General features: G+C 33.8%; 1 long non-coding RNA gene across 1 annotated transcript; it reads left to right on the forward strand.

The window, feature by feature from the left end:
- The first annotated feature begins 3,876 nt into the window (after window positions 1-3,876).
- Window positions 3,877-7,567, forward strand: LOC139847345 (uncharacterized). Its single transcript, XR_011759455.1, has 5 exons — window positions 3,877-4,365; window positions 4,628-4,694; window positions 4,793-5,762; window positions 6,780-6,857; window positions 7,270-7,567. It is a non-coding gene; the product is annotated as an uncharacterized lncRNA (long non-coding RNA).
- The last annotated feature ends 6,193 nt before the right edge of the window (window positions 7,568-13,760 follow it).

Genomic DNA, 13,760 nt, shown 5'->3' on the forward strand with positions numbered 1-13,760 from the left:
AATCAATTTGTTCATACAAATAATTTAAAACCTCCTTCAATCTTCAATCAACTTGGGTTTTTTTTTTTTTTTTTTTTTAATGATTCGATTCAAATAATTTTATCTCCATTCAATCTATTTTAACTTAACTAATTAATTTATTTAAAGAAAAAAAGATAACGTAAAACAAAAACCTCTCTAGTTTAGAGATGGTTAAATTGCCGAGCAACGCATTCAAATTGCAGTTCTTGATTGATTCTTCTGAATCTTCATCATCGCGATCAGAGACAAATTTGGGTATCGAAGACATTGCGAGAAGCAACTTAATTGATTGATGGTACCGAAATTGGGGATTTTTTTGGGTGTTAATCGAACAGCCCTAGCTAGAGAAACGATATATGAATAAAATGTCTTTCAAACTAAACAGGTTATTTTATTGTTTGGCGGCTAAATGCAGATAGATCAGTGAACATATAAATTAAAGTCCAAGGAGTGATATAGAAGAAACTAGTGAAATGACCCGTGAAATCACGGGTTTGTTTAAACAAAAACGTTTAATGATATGTTTTAGGTATTAAGTGAACGTAAATGCTAAAATCATTTAGTTTAATGACCCGTGGAACCACATAGCCCGACTAAGAAACTCGTCAGCTGAACATTTCATCAAACACCTAAAATGCATATTAAACAATCTACATCCAATCATAAGAGATAATATTGGTTGTCATTTTATTTTAAAAGTGTAAATTAAAATATAAATTTAGAATTGGTTTCGTTCTGCCTAGCTTTTATACCTTCTCGTACTCAATTCAAAATAATTAATTAAAATAATTCAAAGTTATTTAATTTTAATAGTTAAAATAATTATTAATAAAATTTAATAATAATAATTAATTAATAAGATTTAATTTTAATTCAAAATTATTTAAATTAATGACATCACCCAACATGCTTAGATTTTTTTCTTTTTATTTTTGATTTTTTTTAACAAAAGAATTAGCCTAATAATGACATCATCATTTTAGAGATTTAATAGAAACTATAGATATGAAATATTAATTATTTAATAATAATAATAATAATAATAATAATAATAATAATAATAATAATAATAATAATAATAATAATAATAATAATAATAATAATAATTTAATAAAATTAACCTGTTATATAACGGTTATATTTAAAAATGAAAACATCAACCAACGTCGTCCACTAGACAGTGAGCCCCAACGGTAGGTTTTAACGCCGACAAGAAGCCGGGAAGGAGTCGGCGGTGCCACCATCCCCGGCGTCGGATGGTGATAACAGCGAAAAATGCATACAAATCCACGTGCTCGCTCTAACAGGGAGTAAATAGTAACATTAGTTTATATAAGTTTTTATTTTGTTGACATAAGTAAATACGAGTAATAAACAACAAATGATAGCAAGAGTACGTAACTTAATTGAATGTACATATTAATTATTTTTTGTTGTACACAAATAATAATATAATATTTTAATTGTCGTGGATCTCGAAGATTTTAGAGGAATCATATACCCAAGTTTGGGTGACACCAATAATAATATAATATTTTATATCGGGCTTTATTCGAACGTTTCGATCAAAACACTGTCGCCTGGGTTAATCTGTCGAATATCGTCAATCGGGTTGGGGTTGATGATGTCGATCATGTATCACCTTCGGAGGTCCTTGTTGGATTTGACAACCAGGTCAACCGTACCCGTACCCGCAGGGTAAAACTTAATGATTTTACTCGTTCATCACGGATCCGGTACTGGTAGGCCACAGATTTTTTTTTCGCCCACCATCCATACAGCAGATAGCTCAGCCAACAAATTAATAATACTCCGTAACATTAGTTTTTACGGGATGCCATGTAAGTTTTTATTTTTTTTCTTGTAAGCATATAATCTATCTATCTATATATCTTTCTATCTCTCTATACATATACATTATATAAAGCATCTGACATATGCTGACGTGTCAGCTCCACATTTCACCATGCCACATGTCATTCCATCTATAACTTCAAAATATTTTTCAAGTATTTAATTCTAAATTATCTATATTTAAAAATTATCTTACCTATAAATACATTACCCCTACATATATATATATTATATATAAATGTTATGATAAATGATTGTATCCTTCGATCGGTTGATCTCGGTTAGAATTAGGAGATTGAAGGGGTGTGTTGTTGTTTTTCTTTTTCGGAGTCTCAAATGGAAATGTAATCGTAAATTAGGTTCAATGAGATCAAGTGTATAAAATGAGCCCAAAGACCTCGTATTTATAGGTGTAAAATGGGGGCGTCTATCAATTAACCGCCACTCCACAACTGCCCACTAAAAATATTTTAGAATATGGCAGTTACGAGTTGATGTGTACAACCCACGTCCTAATTCGCGTTTGCTGATGTGGACCGAATAATTTGAGGACTCGTTGTTAGCCTCCAGCTACGCACTAGCGTGGCGTACTCCATATATAATGAAAACGTCTATTAATGCATAAATAATTCAAATAACCTCAATAACTTAAAACATCATCTAAATGATGTGAGTTTTATGTATTATATGTCATGCGTATAGCACGTGACATATTGTAGTAGGCATACGTCATTATCCTTTTATCAAGTCATAAATGAAAAAAAATATTGTATCAGCTATGCAATTTTTTTAGGTGGCATGTTAGTTTCTCTGCTTTGTTGGGCTGCATTTCGGGCTGCTAAGCCCAATAACGATGGTGGGCCTCTTTTCAGATGGTGATTCTGCAATTTGGGCTCCTGAGTCCTGTTACACGGATGGGCTTCATTTTAAGTGCTCATGCTTGTTTCATGTCAGTCCGATAGCGAGTGTGTTTCTAAGCCTAGTCAAGTTGGGCCTAGTGTTTTCTTTCAGGAATTTTTTCGATGTTCTTTCATTTTACGTCTTTTATTTTGGGCTCTCAAGCCTCTATCATTGTAATGTTCTTTTCTTCATCGTTCTGATGAATGTTTATCTATAGTTTCTATTAAAATGCTATAATGATGATGTTATTATTAGGCTAATTTTTTGTTTAAAAAAAATAAAAAAAATAAAAAAAAAATTTCTAAGCATGATGGGTGATGTCATTAATCTAAATAATTTTGAATTAAAATTAAATCTTATTAATTAATTATTATTATTAAATCTTATTAATAATTATTTAATTATTAAAATTAAATAATTTTGAATTATTTTAATTAATTATTTTGTATTGAGTACGAGAGGGTATAAAAGCTAGGTAAAAGTAAATCGATTCTAAATTTATACTTTAATTTACACTTTTAAAATAAAATGACAACCAATATTATCTCTTATGATTGAATGTGGATTTTTTAATATGCATTAGGTGTTTGATGAAATGTTCAGCTGACGAGTTTCTTGGTCGGACTCTGTGGTTCTACGGGTCATTGAACTAAATGACTTTAGCATTTACGTTCACTTAATACCTAAAACATATCATTAAACTATTTCGTTTAAACGAATCTGTGATTTCACGGGTCATTTCAATAGTTTAATAAATTATCTTTTCGCAAAAAAAAGGAAAAAAAAAAAGATATGCAATTTTTGGTAAATGTCAATAAATTTTTTCCATTTAACACACTTATTACTACTACAATTATATTACATTAAAAACTCTAATAAATCAATTTTGCCGATATATATATATATATATATATATATATACGAGGAATCCCTAGCGACGAGCCATAATGGCTCCCCTCTAGTTAGTAAACCCCGGATAAACGGCAAGCCAGGCCTCCACCGCTACCAGGCAAGGCATCTTCTAGTCAGAGCTCGCTCCAAATTATTTGTCTTGAAGGGAATCGAACCAGTGACCTCTTGCTTCATTGGAGTCCAGTGGCCACCCAGGCTATGGCTGGATTGGAAGAAGATCATCAGGGTGACCAATTCGTTTTGGATTCGGGTAATAAACCGAACGAACTTTCCTTGTTCTAAAACCCCAATTTTGATTTCACATTCAAAACATCACACAACTTTTAAGATGTTTAGAGCCGTTTCAAACAAACAACCTTCAATCAAATCCATATCTCAAACCCTTACACAAAATCCCATCTTTTCAATCCCTAATATACACTCACAACAACACAATCAGAAACATACAAATACCGGAGGTGACTTCCGCCAAGATCCAGATAGCCCACCAAGATTATACGTCGTTCAACCCAGATTTCGACCCGATTCCGTATTGAAACCCAAACTTGATGAAGCTCTTAACCTCGCAAATTCACTTGAAGAACAACGAGATGGGTTTTATGATTCCGATTTTTTTTTAAAAAGAATTGCCCCCACATCTTGTTGGGCAAAACCCAGCTTCTAGAATCACAAGGGCAGGTATGCAAGCTCTTTTTGTTACTAAAGATTTTGACTTTTTGAGTCATAAGTAATGATCTTGACATTTTGAGTTGTATGCAATTTTATTGAAATTTTATCATGGACATTAGAGTTTTTGTATTGGTACTTGAATTAGTTCCTGGGCATGATTTGTTTATTGGAAAACTTGTTTATAGTCGTGTTATTCTAGAAGCTGATATTCACTTCTTTGACCCTTTAAAGTCAAAGATTATGATGTGCTTGTATGTTTTGGATGATGCAGATACTTACTTTGGGACCGGGAACTGTAGACACAATAAAATGCCATCTAAATGCTGAAGATTTTTAGAGTAAATTGTCATATTTACATATAATTGTTTGAACGATCCTAGTTTCATTTTTTGTACTGCAAATACATAAAATTTTAGAATGATTTTTTATGTGACAGGGTGGAGTAGATGCCGTGTTTGTGAATGCGACTCTGACTGGAATACAACAGAGAAATTTAGAGGTAAATCATGAACTCGTTTTGTTTCAAACAATCAATTTTGTTTGCCTAATTCAAAAAAAAAAAAAAAAAAAAAAAAAAAAGAATAATCATAACAATATGTTTGGTAACGACAATGAGATATGACAATAAACATAATACTGACTTTAAATAATGTTTTAATGTTATTATTATTGTTATAGGCTGAATTAGCTGCTCTATTGTCTTTAATTATATAATGATTCCATATTTGTTAAGGTAATCATTTTGACCCTTTAAACATCTAAATGTGCATCACTTTTCCCTTTTGGGTGATTTTGGGAATTTAAAGCTACCAACATGTTTTAAAATGTGATTTTTGGAATTGTGGAATGAATATGGACGATTTGGGTCCAGCTGGATAAGTATTTGTGGCGTCAACCAAAATGATGTCATTTTGGGTAAACTATATTATAATGAGTCTCTACTACTTTGCGGGTTCGTAAGCTGAAAATGCTTAAGTTTTGATGAAAACCGCTTATGGGTTGGAAAGTAGATCCGAAGGACTTCAAAATGGTATATGATATGCTTGGGTTTATCAAGTCTAGATACGTTTTAAAGTGCCGACAAAACAACATGTAGTGCTGTTAAAAGGCTGCTGTTGTGCATAACAGCAGTCCGTTTTTGTAAAGCTACAACTTTTCAACCATAACTCTGTTTTTGCCAAATAAGTTGTCCACGAAAAGGTGGGGCCAAAGTTGACAATAAATGCTATGTCAAAAAAATCGTCACAGATATGGGCGTAACAAGTTGTTGTTATTGTTTGTGTTTTTTTTTCCTTGCTGTTTGAGGGAAGATATTTCAAACCAGAATTTGAGTGGTTTCAATTCTGTTATGCTTGGTGGTTCTTGACAACATGGTTCTTCATCAATTGGATTGTCAAATGTCATAGGTATGTTCTCATAGTTATTTACGGTTTGTTACTATGATGCTACGCTGTTTATATTGGCACCCTGAAATGATAATTCTCTTATTCGATTTATACTTACATATATTGAGCTATCTGTAAGTGTTTGTCGATTTCTTTTTTTTTTCGTTTATGTGTGGTTTCATAATCATCACAAGTGCGTTGTTTTTCCTCCTTTTTGTTAGGTTCATGCTGCAGACAAATTAGTAGGTATCGATTGAAAAGATTTGGAGGGACGACTTCCTAGGAAGCAGCCTCTCTGCTCTACAGAATAGGGAGGGACGACTTCCTCTACCTGGGGACCGATAGGTATCCGTGGGTGGAGGAATGACTTCCCTTTTACTTTAGGGTAGAGGAAAGGACTGTCTACATCTAACCTCCCCCATACTCCACTCTAGTGGAATTGGGTATTGTTGTTGTTGTTGTTGTTGATTGAAAAGATTTGGTAACGACAATGAGATATGACAATAAACGAGAAACGCACTAAAAATTTATACCTACAAGATAAATGATTATTATACTAACATTTAATGTTTATGAATGACACGATATGTTTATGAATGACTACTAACATTTATAACCAAATTGCCTTCTTATACTGAATGATCACATAGATTTGTTTGACAATATATATTATCCAAGAGAAGGTTAAATGATTTTGTAGGTACCAACATGTTTTAAATGTGATTTTTGGAATTGTGGAATGAATATGGACGATTTGGGTCAGCTGGATAAGTATTTGTGGCGTCAACCAAAATGATGTCATTTTGGGTAAACTATATTATAATGAGTCTTTACTACTTTGCGGGTTCGTAAGCTGAAAATGCTTAAGCTTTGATGAAAAACGCTTATGGGTTGGAAAGATTTGGTAACGACAATGAGATATGACAATAAACGAGAAATGGACTAAAAATTTATACCTGCAGCATAAATGTTTTCTTAAAATATAATGCGTTTATTCATAATAACTACGTATTATCTGAGGTCAACATGTATCTGCAGGTGCTTACCCGGAAAATTATAAATCTCTACCTGGTGGATTCTACTTTGAAGTAAACCATAGACTCCAATACCGTCCAGGTAAGCTTTTAGACACGATTTAATGTTTATCAATGACTACTAACATTTATATTATCCAAGAGTAGGTTAAATGATTTTGTAACTGCATTTAATGCTACGATTTACCACACTAAGCGTTTTTAATTGACGATTGCGTTTCTTTTCTTACGAAGTTGGTTGAGGATTTTTTTTATTATTATTATGAGGTTGGTAAACTTTTTATGTAGATTATGATCATAAATTAGGTTTTAATATATTGATCTTTTTTAGTAGGATTATAGATGAAAATAGTATAATCATTTGACATCGATTGTATAATTAAGATATTTGTTTGTTGATTCTATGACATTTAAAATTTCATGGGTCAGAGTAGCCACCTGCTTGGTACTTAATATCCAAATACTAACAAATTGATTTGTACATAAATTATCAGGTGCATGAAGATAATTATTTAAGAAAAAACACCAATACGATGGAGTATAAAGGGCATCAAATCAAGGGTTGCAGCTATGTATGTATGCATTGACTCATTGGTGAGTTTATGTGGTCTTACCTGGTGCTCCTCTGCATCTTAGTTGTCAAACTATAACGTGAAATGTCTTTTTCTCTCTCAACCCCACCCACCCTTAAACCCCTAATCAAAGCCCAACGGTCCTTTTTTTCAAAAAGTTCCGTTCAACCACCCATCAACAATTATTCCGATCAAACCCCAAATCAACCACCCTTTCCGACTACCTGTCACTCTGTAATAGAGGATAGAATAGAGGAAGAGAGATATTGAACTTGTAAGTTCTGTGTGTATTATTCAGAGTATTGTGCCTTCTATATATAGAAGGTGTAATTACACTAAGTATCCCTAAACTATAAATAGAACATAACCTTATACAATTATAGTTGTCTAATATTCCCCCGCAAGCTAAGGGCGGGATACGACTTGTAGCTTGGATCGTAATAGAAGAAATCTTGGTGAGGACAACGGCTTGGTGAAGATATCAGCAATCTGATCGTCAGTAGTTATAAACTGAACTGAAAGTTTTTGTTGAGCAACTCTTTCTCGAACAAAGTGAAAATCAACTTCTACATGTTTTGTACGTGCATGAAAGACTGGGTTAGCTGAGAGATACGTAGCGCCAAGGTTATCACACCATAAGGTAGGAACTGATTTAACAGGCACACGAAGTTCACGTAATAAATCTTGAAGCCATGTTAGTTCTGCAACTGTGTCAGCTAGGGCCTTGTATTCAGATTCTGTTGAAGATCGAGAGACAGTCTTTTGTTTTCGTGCAGACCATGATACTAGGTTTGAACCTAGATATATAGCATATCCTCCCGTGGATCGACGGTCATCTGGACAACCTGCCCAGTCAGCATCAGAGAAGCTAGTCAGTGAGTTGTATGTGGAATCAGTGTAGGCATGAAGCACTGTTCCGGAGCCGTGTATAAATCGTAACCCATAATTGGCAGTGCCCTGTAAGTAACGGAGAATTCGTTTAACTGCTGACCAATGATTTATCGTGGGACAATGCATGTACTGACAGACTTTGTTGACTGCGAAAGTGATGTCCGGTCGAGACAATGTAACATACTGAAGGGCACCTACAATTTGACGGTATTGAACGGGGTTGTCAAATGTTGCACTATCACCAAGAGCAAGGTTTGCGTTGGTTGTCATGGGAGATGAAACCGGTTTAGCATTAGATAAGTCGGCGCGTTCCAAAAGTTCATGTATGTATTTGCGTTGTGATAGGATCATGTCGTTACCATTCCTTGTGACTTCAATCCCGAGAAAATAAGACAAGTTACCCATGTCTTTAATAGCGAATGAGCGGCTGAGACTTTGTACCACCCTATCTATTTCCTTTGTATCGTTTCCTGTTAAAATAATGTCATCAACATACACAAGCATATATAGAAGAGTGTTCCCATTAGAGTAGATGAATAAGGAAGTATCCGTTTTCGACCCATGAAATCCAAGAGAATGAAGTGCTGTAGAGAGTCGATGAAACCATGCTCTAGGTGCTTGCTTTAATCCATATAAGGCTTTGTGAAGGAGGCACACATGATTTGGTGTAGCTGAATTGACGAATCCTGGTGGTTGTTGTAGATAAACTGTTTCGTGAAGATCACCATGTAAAAAGGCATTTTGTACATCAAGTTGCCTGAGGGACCATTTCTGAGACACAGCCAAGGAGAGAACAACACGAATGGTTGTTGATTTTACAACGGGGCTAAATGTTTCCTGATAGTCGATGCCTGGTTGTTGTCGAAACCCTTTAGCAACTAAACGTGCTTTGTAGCGTTGTACTGCCCCTGTTTGATCCCGTTTTAATTTGTATACCCACTTGCAATCAACCACATTAGAATTTGGAACACGAGGTACTAGTGACCAAGTACCATTCCGCACCAACGCTGAATACTCTTCAGTCATGGCTTTACGCCAGTGAGGATCTTTGTTAGCAATGCTAAAGTTTGCTGGTTCAGTGTCGGACGAGGGACCTCTTGTATGATAGGAGGTGGCCTTATGTTGGTGGATTTGTTTTGGATTGGGGCGAAGATTGGTGAAATGTCCCGTTCTTATTGATTAAAAACGTTCCATATTAATTGATTTCGTTGCGAGGTTTTGACCTCTATATGAGACGTTTTTCAAAGACTGCATTCATTTTTAAAACAAACCATAACCTTTATTTCATAAATAAAGGTTTAAAAAGCTTTACGTAGATTATCAAATAATGATAATCTAAAATATCCTGTTTACACACGACCATTACATAATGGTTTACAATACAAATATGTTACATCGAAATCAGTTTCTTGAATGCAGTTTTTACACAATATCATACAAACATGGACTCCAAATCTTGTCCTTATTTTAGTATGCAACAGCGGAAGCTCTTAATATTCACCTGAGAATAAACATGCTTTAAACGTCAACAAAAATGTTGGTGAGTTATAGGTTTAACCTATATATATCAAATCGTAACAATAGACCACAAGATTTCATATTTCAATACACATCCCATACATAGAGATAAAAATCATTCATATGGTGAACACCTGATAACCGACAATAACAAGATGCATATATAAGAATATCCCCATCATTCCGGGACACCCTTCGGATATGATATAAATTTCGAAGTACTAAAGCATCCGGTACTTTGGATGGGGTTTGTTAGGCCCAATAGATCTATCTTTAGGATTCGCGTCAATTTGGAGATCGGTTTCCAAATTCTTAGATTACCAGACTTAATAAAAAGGGGCATATTCGATTTCGATAATTCAACCATAGAATGTAGTTTCACGTACTTGTGTCTATTTTGTAAATCATTTATAAAACCTGCATGTATTCTCATCCCAAAAATATTAGATTTTAAAAGTGGGACTATAACTCACTTTCACAGATTTTTACTTCGTCGGGAAGTAAGACTTGGCCACTGGTTGATTCACGAACCTATAACAATATATACATATATATCAAAGTATGTTCAAAATATATTTACAACACTTTTAATATATTTTGATGTTTTAAGTTTATTAAGTCAGCTGTCCTCGTTAGTAACCTACAACTAGTTGTCCACAGTTAGATGTACAGAAATAAATCGATAAATATTATCTTGAATCAATCCACGACCCAGTGTATACGTATCTCAGTATTGATCACAACTCAAACTATATATATTTTGGAATCAACCTCAACCCTGTATAGCTAACTCCAACATTCACATATAGAGTGTCTATGGTTGTTCCGAAATATATATAGATGTGTCGACATGATAGGTCGAAACATTGTATACGTGTCTATGGTATCTCAAGATTACATAATATACAATACAAGTTGATTAAGTTATGGTTGGAATAGATTTGTTACCAATTTTCACGTGGCTAAAATGAGAAAAATTATCCAATCTTGTTTTACCCATAACTTCTTCATTTTAAATCCGTTTTGAGTGAATCAAATTGCTATGGTTTCATATTGAACTCTATTTTATGAATCTAAACAGAAAAGTATAGGTTTATAGTCGGAAAAATAAGTTACAAGTCGTTTTTGTAAAGGTAGTCATTTCAGTCGAAAGAACGACGTCTAGATGACCATTTTAGAAAACATACTTCCACTTTGAGTTTAACCATAATTTTTGGATATAGTTTCATGTTCATAATAAAAATCATTTTCTCAGAATAACAACTTTTAAATCAAAGTTTATCATAGTTTTTAATTAACTAACCCAAAACAGCCCGCGGTGTTACTACGACGGCGTAAATCCGATTTTACGGTGTTTTTCGTGTTTCCAGGTTTTAAATCATTAAGTTAGCATATCATATAGATATAGAACATGTGTTTAGTTGATTTTAAAAGTCAAGTTAGAAGGATTAACTTTTGTTTGCGAACAAGTTTAGAATTAACTAAACTATGTTCTAGTGATTACAAGTTTAAACCTTCGAATAAGATAGCTTTATATGTATGAATCGAATGATGTTATGAACATCATTACTACCTTAAGTTCCTTGGATGAACCTACTGGAAAAGAGAAAAATGGATCTAGCTTCAATGGATCCTTGGATGGCTCAAAGTTCTTGAAGCAAAATCATGACACGAAAACAAGTTCAAGTAAGATCATCACTTGAAATAAGATTGTTATAGTTATAGAAATTGAACCAAAGTTTGAATATGATTATTACCTTGTATTAGAATGATAACCTACTGTAAGAAACAAAGATTTCTTGAGGTTGGATGATCACCTTACAAGATTGGAAGTGAGCTAGCAAACTTGAAAGTATTCTTGATTTTATGAAACTAGAACTTTTGGAATTTATGAAGAACACTTAGAACTTGAAGATAGAACTTGAGAGAGTTCAATTAGATGAAGAAAATTGAAGAATGAAAGTGTTTGTAGGTGTTTTTGGTCGTTGGTGTATGGATTAGATATAAAGGATATGTAATTTTATTTTCATGTAAATAAGTCATGAATGATTACTCATATTTTTGTAATCTTATGAGATATTTCATGCTAGTTGCCAAATGATGGTTCCCACATGTGTTAGGTGACTCACATGGGCTGCTAAGAGCTGATCATTGGAGTGTATATACCAATAGTACATACATCTAAAAGCTGTGTATTGTACGAGTACGAATACGGGTGCATACGAGTAGAATTGTTGATGAAACTGAACGAGAATGTAATTGTAAGCATTTTTGTTAAGTAGAAGTATTTTGATAAGTGTATTGAAGTCTTTCAAAAGTGTATAAATACATATTAAAACACTACATGTATATACATTTTAACTGAGTCGTTAAGTCATCGTTAGTCGTTACATGTAAGTGTTGTTTTGAAACCTTTAGGTTAACGATCTTGTTAAATGTTGTTAACCCAATGTTTATAATAACAAAAGAGATTTTAAATTATTATATTATCATGATATTATGATGTACGAATATCTCTTAATATGATATATATACATTAAATGTCGTTACAACGATAAACGTTACATATATGTCTCGTTTCAAAATCATTAAGTTAGTAGTCTTGTTTTTACATATGTAGTTCATTGTTAATATAATTAATGATATGTTTACTTATCACAATATCATGTTAACTATATATATAACCATATATATGTCATCATATAGTTTTTTTACAAGTTTTAACGTTCGTGAATCACCGGTCAACTTGGGTGGTCAATTGTCTATATGAAACCTATTTCAATTAATCAAGTCTTAACAAGTTTGATTGCTTAACATGTTGGAAACATTTAATCATGTAAACATCAATCTCAATTAATATATATAAACATGGAAAAGTTCGGGTCACTACAGTACCTACCCGTTAAATAAATTTTGTCCCGAAATTTTAAGCTGTTGAAGGTGTTGACGAATCTTCTGGAAATAGATGCGGGTATTTCTTCTTCATCTGATCTTCACGCTCCCAGGTGAACTCGGGTCCTCTACGAGCATTCCATCGAACCTTAACAATTGGTATCTTGTTTTGCTTAAGTCTTTTAACCTCACGATCCATTATTTCGACGGGTTCTTCGATGAATTGGAGTTTTTCGTTGATTTGGATTTCATCTAACGGAATAGTGAGTTCTTCTTTAGCAAAACATTTCTTCAAATTCGAGACGTGGAAAGTGTTATGTACAGCCGCGAGTTGTTGAGGTAACTCAAGTCGGTAAGCTACTGGTCCGACACGATCAATAATCTTGAATGGTCCAATATACCTTGGATTTAATTTCCCTCGTTTACCAAATCGAACAACGCCTTTCCAAGGTGAAACTTTAAGCATGACCATCTCTCCAATTTCAAATTCTATATCTTTTCTTTTAATGTCAGCGTAGCTCTTTTGTCGACTTTGGGCGGTTTTCAACCGTTGTTGAATTTGGATGATCTTCTCGGTAGTTTCTTGTATAATCTCCGGACCCGTAATCTGTCTATCCCCCACTTCACTCCAACAAATCGGAGACCTGCACTTTCTACCATAAAGTGCTTCAAACGGCGCCATCTCAATGCTTGAATGGTAGCTGTTGTTGTAGGAAAATTCTGCTAATGATAGATGTCGATCCCAACTGTTTCCGAAATCAATAACACATGCTCGTAGCATGTCTTCAAGCGTTTGTATCGTCCTTTCACTCTGCCCATCAGTTTGTGGATGATAGGCAGTACTCATGTCTAGACGAGTTCCTAATGCTTGCTGTAATGTCTGCCAGAATCTTGAAATAAATCTGCCATCCCTATCAGAGATAATAGAGATTGGTATTCCATGTCTGGAGACGACTTCCTTCAAATACAGTCGTGCTAACTTCTCCATCTTGTCATCTTCTCTTATTGGCAGGAAGTGTGCTGATTTGGTGAGACGATCAACTATTACCCAAATAGTATCAAAACCACTTGCAGTCTTTGGCAATTTAGTGATGAAATCCATGGTAATGTTT

Source organism: Rutidosis leptorrhynchoides, chromosome 5 (genome assembly GCF_046630445.1).
Source record: "Rutidosis leptorrhynchoides isolate AG116_Rl617_1_P2 chromosome 5, CSIRO_AGI_Rlap_v1, whole genome shotgun sequence".
NCBI lineage: Eukaryota > Viridiplantae > Streptophyta > Magnoliopsida > Asterales > Asteraceae > Rutidosis > Rutidosis leptorrhynchoides.